The sequence below is a fragment of the Triticum aestivum genome, chromosome 2D, assembly GCF_018294505.1.
Source record: "Triticum aestivum cultivar Chinese Spring chromosome 2D, IWGSC CS RefSeq v2.1, whole genome shotgun sequence".
NCBI lineage: Eukaryota > Viridiplantae > Streptophyta > Magnoliopsida > Poales > Poaceae > Triticum > Triticum aestivum.
In genome coordinates this window covers 580,722,490-580,732,422 of record NC_057799.1, presented here as the reverse complement: position 1 = coordinate 580,732,422, position 9,933 = coordinate 580,722,490, and positions in this window count along the sequence as shown.

Genomic DNA, 9,933 nt, shown 5'->3' with positions numbered 1-9,933 from the left:
GAAAAGCATTTCAAATGAACTCTGAAAAGGTTGAAAGTTGGCTTGGTATCATCATTTCATCCACATAGCATGTGCAAGAAGTTGAGAGGGTTACGGCAAAAACTGGATGCACTTCGTGTACAAAACGGACAATCTCTTTCAAAGTATCAGGATTTCATACGGAAACTCGTATGTTACAAAGGGATTTCATTTTTTTAAACTTATTTGAACTCCTGACTTTTTGTGTGTTCAAAATGCACCATTCAAAGCCACATCATCATTTTTCAATCCTTTCTTACTTCATTTGTTATTTTTCATGCATTTACTAATTATTTTGAGCTATAAGACCCTAAATTGAAAAGCATTTCAAATGAACTCTGAAAAGGTTGAAAGTTGGCAGATGTCCTCGAGCTAGGACTTAATCATGGAGCCATCGCAGCTAGGAAGCTTGAAAGGGATAAGTGGGACAAGGAACGCGAGGGTTTATACTGGTTCGGCCCCTTACGGTGAAGGTAAAAGCCTACGTCCAGTTTGAGGTGGTATTGATTAGGGTTTCGATGACCAGGGAGCTTAACTGCTATGCCTGGCTCTCGATGAGATCTTTCTTGTCCCTAAACCGCTGCCAGGTCGTCCCTTTATATAGAGAGGTTGACGCCCAGCGGCTCTCAGAGTCCCGGCCGGCTCATAAGAGTGTCCGGCTCGGACTCTCAACTATTCTTGCCTTACACTACAAGTTCTACCAGAATAATGATTGTAACTACGGGCCTTAAACAATATCCGGGTCTTAAGCCCATCTTTGGCCCACCGTCTTCAAGCTTGTCGCCGGGCTTCTGGCAATGACCATTATGAGTAACCCGGCCCCTCTCCTGGCGGGTGACTCTAAGGTCTATATCCTCAACATTAGGCCCCAGATTGATTTGAGCTGGCTCATGTCAATCTTCAATTCTTTCGACAGAAAAAATCTCCGGCTTACCATTTGTGTGAAGGCCATAACCCGGCGTGACGACACCCCCTGGACTCCGGGTAATCCGCCGTGACGTCATCTTCCATTACGTCCGTTTTTTACTCCACCAGATCCGCAACGGATCTTATCTTTACTACCATCCCGAGAATCGAGGCGTTTCATGGGGAGATAACCACGCCGCGGTCTCCTCGTTTCTCGCGCCCACTTATGAGCTCGCCCTTATAAATAGCCCGGCCCGACGGGCCTTCAGCCACTCTTCTTCCTCCTCGCGCCACTGTTCCTCTGCTCGAGCTCGAACTCCGCCGCCGCCGCCGCGCCCCCGGTCTTCGTCAACCTTGGCCGCTGCATCACCCTCACTCGGTCCAGACAAACGGCGGCGACCTCCGCCTCTCTTCAGCACCGGTAAGTCCTCGCTACCCCGTAGAACAGATCTGCAGTAGGGTTCGTCCGTGTTCGTCCGTGTTCTTCGCCGTCGCCCACAAGTTCTTCGGTAGTTTTCATTTTTACTGCCCTTCTCGATCTTAGACCTGTATAGACCTACCGCGGTAGCTGTTTGGCACTCATTTCAGACGCAAGTAGATCTCTTTTGACTGCCTAAAGACCTCGTTCGAGCTCAAGAACTCCCTCGCGTCTGTTTCTAGGTCTAGAAACTTTTCTTTTGCCCGACCATTTTGATCCAAAATATTTACCGCAATGTGTGAAACCTGTTTTCACCATACTTAGTAAAAAACTGCCCTCATTGAGTCATGGCGGTTTACATTTCCGGCTTAAAGAAAACACGCGCCGTAGAACCTTCCGACTTAAAGGAGACCATGCGCCATAGAATTTTCCGGCTCATCTGTGATAAGACCGTAGACAATCGAATTACTCTCAATACCTTGGGCGGCTTAAACAACCTGCTGTACTTAGATATACATCATTAGTCCCCTCCGTAAGCCGCCACTTTAACATTGAACTATAACTTTCCTCCAGCTTATACTTAAACCGGACGTTTCCTTTTATCATAGGCTGCCGACTTTCACCATGCCTCCCAAAGCTCCTAAAGCCTCCATCACTTGCAATTGGATGAGGTCCAATGTCACCAACGAGACGTTAGCAGATTTTGTCAAGTCAGGCTACCTGCCCAAGAAGGACGTCATGTCCTACCGTGCCCCCGACCCATCAGAGGAGAGACCACAGCCAAAGGACGGGGAGGTGGTCATTTTTGCGGACCACATGAGCCGGGGCTTCGCACCGCCCGGCTCAAAGTTTTTCAGAGACGTGCTGAACTTCTTCGACCTGTGGCCTCAAGACATAGGACCCAACTCAGTCTCCAATATCTGCAACTTCCAAGTGTTCTGCGAGGTCTACCTTGGAGAAGTGCCCAGTCTGCTGCTCTTCAGAGAGCTCTTCTACTTGAACCGCCAGAACGAATGCGCCAACGGGCCAAGTTTGGAGCTAGGCGGCATCTCCATTCAGAGACGGAGAGACTGTCTTTTCCCTTATGCCGAGCCGCCGAGTCACCCAAAGGACTGGAATCTGACGTGGTTCTATTGCCAAGACACGTCACCGGCTGACGAGAGTCCGTTGCCTGGCTTTCGCCCCTCGCGTCTGGAGCCGACTCACCCGCTGTCTGACAAGTTAACTCAGGCGGAACGCCAACCTCTGCTCCCCACCATCAACAAGATCAAAGCTCTCCTGGGCAATGGTCTCAACGGAATCGATCTGGTCCGGGTCTGGATCTCCTGGCGGGAGATCCCATTGAGCCGCCGCCCCGGCTTAATGTGCGAGTACACAGGCCGAAAGGATGACCCCCAGAGACACAGCCGCAACGATCTTCCTGAAGATGTTGCAGAGGATATGACCAAGGCTCTCTTGAACGAGAGCCTGGCAGACTGCGGGAGGACCGGGTTAGCCCCCTTCTGCAAGACCAACCCAGCCCCAGCGGTAAGCCGCTGATCTGAACATCTTATCTTCTTCTGTATATAACTTTCATCTGAATCGTTTTAAGAAGCCATCATTGTATTTTTCAGGCTGATGATAAGTTCTGGCGGGTCAAATATGACCATGAGGCGGCCAAGAAGGCCAGAAAGGCGAAGAAAGCCGCCCCTCGCAAGAAAGGAAGTAGGCCTACTGCTTCAGAGCTGATGCAACTAAGCGACGGCTCCGAGTCAGAGGTAACCCCTGAGCCTGTAAGTCCTTGTTGTATTTGCTGTTTATTGCTGTCCGCCTTATCAATACTTGTTCATCGACAAGATGACACCGGCACAAGTAACCCGGTGGTTGAAGAGGTAATGTCACTTTCCTCCGACTCGGAGCCCTTGCCAAGGCTGAAAGTCCGAAGGGTAACCCGGAAAGTAAGCTTTTCACATCCTTTAGCTTATCAAGACCCTCAATTTATTTTGAAGCGACAGGTTCAAGAAAGCCGGCGGCACACCCGGACCAACAAAGACACTGACCTTTCCGCCGGGTTACCTGACGCATCGAGGAAACGTCGGACCGAGGTGATCTCAAAGTTGTACCCTTTTCATCCTTTGGCAGGTGTTATACGTCAACCACTCAACTCTTCTGACTCAAATTATCAGGAAACTTCCCCCTCTTCTGGCGACTCTATGCAGTCGAATCTTCCGGCTTTCAAGACCGTGCCCGGGTAATGATGACCATCTCATGTTATACTTGTCTTTACTTACACTCTTGTGCTTAATCTTTTTTGTCTTTGCAGTGCCCAGGCCAAACTCACCAAGAGGGCGAAGAAGACCAAGCCGGTCGAAGAGCCGGATTTGCCTGAGCCGGAGGTAGCAGGTCAAGAACCGCCAGCTGCCTCCGCTCCCGAAGCCACCGCTCCAACTGACAAGGCAACTGCAGAAGCTTCTGTTAACCCGGAGGCCTCCAGCTCAGCTCAGCCAGCAAATGATCCGAACGTGGTAATCACCCGGACGGAATTTGTTGAGCCGGGAAGACCTACTGCGCTGGCCAAGTGCTCCGCCAAGGGGGAGTTGCTACAGCCCCGCCGGGTTAATCTGGACCTTACTGACTACACCAACCTGAACATTGGAGAGATCATCTCCGGCTTCGTCAGTCAAGTGCACAAGAGCCGGGATGCAGAGATCGGCATGGTGAACCAAATTCAGCAGAAGTCTGGGGTATTACTCTTCTGTCTTCTTACTTACTGCATAGCTACTTTTACCATGCTAGCCCCCAAGTCGACGACTTATGACTGAATAAGTTGTAGACATAAGTTCCGGCTTACTCAATTGAACCGGCAATTTGTAGATAGAAACGTTCAATATGCATTAGCCCCCAAGTGCCAAGTGTCTTTGCTTGGAAAGTGCTTGGGACTTTAAAACTGTTCATCCTATAACCCGGAAATTATGCATGCAGGCTGCTTGTAAAAAGTTTGAAGCTGACATCTCCGACCTGAAGAACCGGCTGAAGATGCAAGAAATGGAGACCCGGAAGGCAAATGCCAAATTTGTGTCTAGCATTGGCGCGCAAGAAAAGCTGAAGACGGAGTTTGACGCTGAACGGAAGGCTTGGGCCGAAGAAAAGGTCGCCCTGGTGAACCGGGCTGAACAGGCGGAGAAGGCTCTCTCCGAGAAGACCGCCGAACTCTCCGGTTTAAAACGCCAAGTGTCCCAGATGGTCGCCGCAATCTTCGGTAAGTCATTTCACCGGCTTTCATCAAGTTTAGAATTTTTATATCTCATAAATCATCCTTGTCGGCGGCTTATCTTATTCTGTTAAACAGGTCCCAGAAGTGCCAACCTCAACCAGAGTGTGGTAACCAAGCTGAAGGCCGTGTACACCCTGGTGGAGCAACTCTACACCGGGTCACAACGTGCCTTGGCTGTGGTGGCCCTATCCAACGAGGTGCCGACTCACCTGGCGGAAGTCCTTCGCCGGCTCGCCGTTCTGCCTCAACGTATCCAAGAGCTGCGACGGGCCTCTGCAAGAGCCGAAGCGATCGCCGCACTGAGCCGGGCCAAGGCGTTCCTTCCAGAGTTAGACCTGGCGGACATCGCCCTCGGCTATCCAAGTTTGAAGGAAGACGGCACCGCCTTCGATCAGAAGGACTTCGCAGCTTGCGTGAAGGCCGTACGCCCGGTGGCCACTCTGATTGGCAATGATACAGATCTGACTAAGTATCAGCCGGGTTACGATGCAGAAAATTAGAGGATCCCTACTCCGCGCTATGAAGCCCTCAGCTTAATCCCGCCGGCTCGTTAGCACACCTTCGCCCCGGAGATTGACCCGGCCGGGTTAATTGACGAGGAAGCTCAATTCGAAGCTCTCAGCGGCATCGACTGGAAGTCATCAACTTTCCAGGTCTTGGGAACAGCCGGAGGAGAAGAGAGGGACGAGCCGGAGACTTCAACCCAGCAAGCGTCTTAACTCTGCGGGCGGCTTATAAAACAATGCTCCACCCTTTTGGACTCAATGAGTCTTGTAATAGAGTAGGACCAACACTTTAACTCTGCCGTGCCATCGTGCACGCGTTGAATGCCGAAGTCCATTGAAGTTGTCTCCCTTATATTTCTCCGGGTTATGATTGATCATTCATTTTCCTTAAACTCAAAATAGTTGCCTTTAACTATCCTGCATAAAAGGACAAATCACAAGTCTCTAGGCGGCTTACCGCACTGAGAATCATATGCTTTAGACATATAACCCGGAATATGCATCAAAAAAGACTGGTCCTCAATTATGTCCTTAATACAGCCGTAATAACACACTTAGCGGCCTGCAAGTATACTTCCGGTTTAGATAACCCGGGTAATAAGGTTGGTACCTTAATTCCGGTTTACCTGTCTTAACACTGGAAATCAACGTTTAAGCCGGCAAAGTGAGACCCGGCTGTACACACTTTGAAATAATCAAAAGAAACTTTCTATAAAGCAGAAGAATTTAGGGGCTTCCGGTTCGAATACGACCAGAGACCCGGCCCAAAGGGGTTATGCTAGGATTCGAATACGATCATATAGCCCCAGTGGGTGTGGCGATGCCAATCAAGAGGGTACCGACAGCTATGTTCTCTTTGGTTCGAATACGACCCATGTTTGAACAGGAAGCCCCCAAATGACTTAAAATTGTTTAACGACGCTAATTCGAATACGATCCATGTCGGTTCCCAAATAGGTTAAACTATGATTCAAATATGATCAAAGAAAACTCCCCGATGAGCTCGGCACTTTGCCAATCAAATGGGTATCGACAGCTATGTTCTCTTTGGTTCGAATACGACCTATGTTTGAACAGGAAGCCCCCAAGTGACCTTATTACCTACGGCTAGATTCGAATACGATCATAAGCCGGATCCTCCTTCAAGTTATCATGTTAATCTTGCAATGAAAACAACACGTGCACATTTGGAGGAGAAAAAGGATAGAGGTCCTGCTTTATTGCTTATCATAATATATACATGGCTGAGAGAAATATGTACATTATGAGAGCCGGTGGCTCAAGTGTAGTAAGGCCGAAGCTGAGCTATGTTCCACGGCCGACGGGTCTCTTCCTCCGACTTACGTGAATCTTTGTGCTCCCGAATGTCAATGAGGTAATATGACCCGTTGTGCAAATTCTTGCTGACCACAAAGGGTCCTTCCCAGGGCGGGGATAGCTTGTGCGCATCTGTTTGATCTTGGATGAGCCGGAGCACCAGATCGCCTTCCTGGAAGACCCGGGTTTTAACCCGGCGACTATGATAATGGCGCAGGTCTTGTTGGTAAATCGTTGAGCGAGCTGCTGCCACATCACGCTATTCGTCCAACAAGTCAAGAGCATCCTGGCGCGCCTGTTCATTGTCCGCCTCAACATAAGCCGCCACTCGAGGAGAGTCATGACGGATGTCACTGGGGAGGACTGCTTCTGCCCCATAAACCATGAAGAAAGGCGTGAACCCTATAGACCTGTTAGGAGTAGTGTTGATGCTCCATAACACGGAGGGCAACTCCTCCACCCAACAACCCGGCGTCCGTTGCAAAGGGACCAAAAGCCGGGGCTTGATGCCCTTCAGAATCTCCTGATTAGCTCTCTCAGCTTGACCATTGGATTGAGGATGAGCAACTGAGGAAACATCAAGTCGGATATGCTCTCGTTGACAAAACTCTTCCATGGCGCCCTTGGATAGATTGGTGCCATTGTCAGTTATAATGCTGTGCGGAAAGCCAAAGCGAAAAATCACCTTTTTCATAAATTGAACCGCCGTGGCTGCATCGCACTTGCTAACTGGCTCAGCTTCCACCCACTTTGTGAATTTGTCAACTGCCACCAAGAGGTGGGTCTTCTTATCCTTGGACCTTTTAAAAGGCCCAACCATATCAAGCCCCCAGACCGCAAAGGGCCAAGTAATTGGGATCATCCTCAGCTCCTGAGCCGGCACATGAGCCCGTCGCGAGAACCTTTGGCAACCATCACATTTACTGACCAAGTCCTCCGCATCAGCATGAGCCGTCAGCCAATAAAAACCATGGCGAAAAGCCTTGGCCACAAGAGACTTTGAGCCGGCGTGATGGCCACAATCCCCTTCATGAATCTCACGCAAGATCTCTTGACCTTCCTCAGGGGAGACACAACGCTGAAACGCTCCTGTAACACTGCGGTGATGCAACTCGCCATTGATAACAATCATTGACTTAGCCCGCCGGGTTACTTGTCTGGCCAAAATTTCATCCTCGGGCAACTCTCCCCGGGTCATGTAAGCCAAATAAGGTACTGTCCAGTCCGGTATGATGTGGAGAGCCGCCACCAGTCGTGCCTCCGGCTCAGGGACAGCCAAGTCTTCCTCTGTGGGCAATTTAACAGAAGGGTTATACAGGACGTCTAGGAATGTATTAGGCGGCACCGGTTTTCGCTGAGAGCCCAGCCGGCTTAAAGCATCAGCCGCCTCATTCTTCCTGCGATCGATGTGTTCTACTTGGTAACCCTGAAAATGCCTAGCAATAGAATCAACTTCTCGGCGATAAGCCGCCATGAGAGGGTCCTTGGAGTCCCACTTTCCTGATACTTGTTGAGCCACCAAGTCTGAGTCGCCGAAGCACCTTACCCGGCTCAAGCTCATCTCCTTAGCCATCCGAAGACCGTGGAGCAAGGCCTCGTACTCAGCCGCATTGTTAGTACAAGGAAACATCAACTGTAGCACATAATGGAACTTGTCACCTTTAGGGGAAGCCAACACGACTCCAGCCCCCGAGCCCTCCAACTGCCTGGACCCATCAAAGTGAATAGTCCAATATGTGTTGTCCGGCTTTTGCTCGGGCACTTGTGACTCTGTCCAATCATTGATGAAATCCACCAAGGCCTGAGATTTAACAGCAGTGCGTGGAACGTACTTCAGACCATGGGGTCCGAGCTCTATAGCCAACTTTGCCACTCTCCCTGTGGCCTCTCTGTTTTGAATGATATCACCAAGAGGGGCAGAACTGACCACAGTGATAGGATGACCCTGGAAATAATGCTTAAGTTTCCGGCTTGCCATGAACACACCATAAACAAGCTTCTGCCAATGTGGATACCGCTGTTTAGACTCGATAAGCACTTCGCTGACATAGTAAACCGGCCGTTGAACCGGATGCTCCTTACCCTCTTCCTTGCTTCCACCACCACAGCCACACTGACGGCTCATGTGTTTGCCGCCACATACAGTAATAAGGGCTCCTTATCAATCGGAGCAGAAAGGACGGGGGGCTCTGCCAGCTGTTTCTTCAAATCCTCAAAAGCGGTATTAGCTGCATCATTCCAGACCAAGTTATCAGTTTTCTTCATCAACTGATATGAGGGCATGGCCTTCTCACCCAAACGGCTTATAAACCGGCTTAAAGCAGCGACGCGTCCCGCCAAGCGCTGAACGTCATTTATACACGCCGGCTTAGCCAGGGAGGTGATGGCCTTGATCTTCTCCGGGTTAGCTTCAATGCCTCTGTCAGAACCAAGAAACCCAAGAGTTTGCCTGCAGGAACACCAAAAACACACTTGGCCGGGTTAAGCATCATCTTATAAACCCGGAGATTATCAAAGGTTTCCCTTAAATCATCTATCAGGGTTTCCTCCTTTATGGACTTAACCACAATATCGTCCACATAAGCATGAACATTGCGCCCAATCTGGTTATGAAGACAGTTCTGTACACAACGCTGATAAGTCGCCTGTGCACACTTGAGTCCAAAGGGCATAGACACATAGCAGAAGGCTCCAAAGGAAGTGATGAACGCCGTCTTCTCCTGGTCCTTAACTGCCATTTTAATCTGATGCTACCCGGAATAGGCGTCCAAGAAACTTAAACGCGCACAACCTGCCATAGCATCAATAATTTGATCAATACGGGGAAGGGCAAAAGGATCAGCCGGACACGCCTTGTTTAAGTCCGTGTAGTCCACACACATCCGCCAAGTGCCGTTCTTCTTGAGAACGAGCACCGGGTTAGCTAACCACTCTGGGTGAAAGACTTCAACAATAAACCCGGCCGCCAAGAGCCGGGCCACCTCTTCGCCAATAGCTTTCCGCCTCTCTTCATTAAACCGCCGAAGGAACTGCCTGACCGGCTTAAATTTCGGATCAACATTGAGAGTGTGCTCAGCAAGTTCTCTAGGTACACCTGGCATGTCAGACGGCTTCCATGCAAAAATGTCCCTATTCTCACGGATGAACTCGATGAGCGCGCTTTCCTATTTTGGATCCAGATTGGCACTGATGCTAAACTGCTGAGATGAATCTCCTGGAACGAAATCAACAAGTTTAGTCTCATCAGCCGACTTAAATTTCATTGCCGGCTCATGCTCCGTAGTCGGCTTTTTCAGAGAGGTCATATCTGTTGGGTCAACGTTGTTTTGTAAGACTTCAACTCCTCTGTGGCACAAACAGATTCTGCATAAGCCGCATCGCCTTCCTCACATTCCAAAGCCACCTTCCGGCTGCCGTGAACCGTAATGGTCCCATTATGACCCGGCATCTTGAGCTGTAAATATACGTAACACGGCCGTGCCATGAACTTGGCGTAAGCCGGCCGCCCAAATATG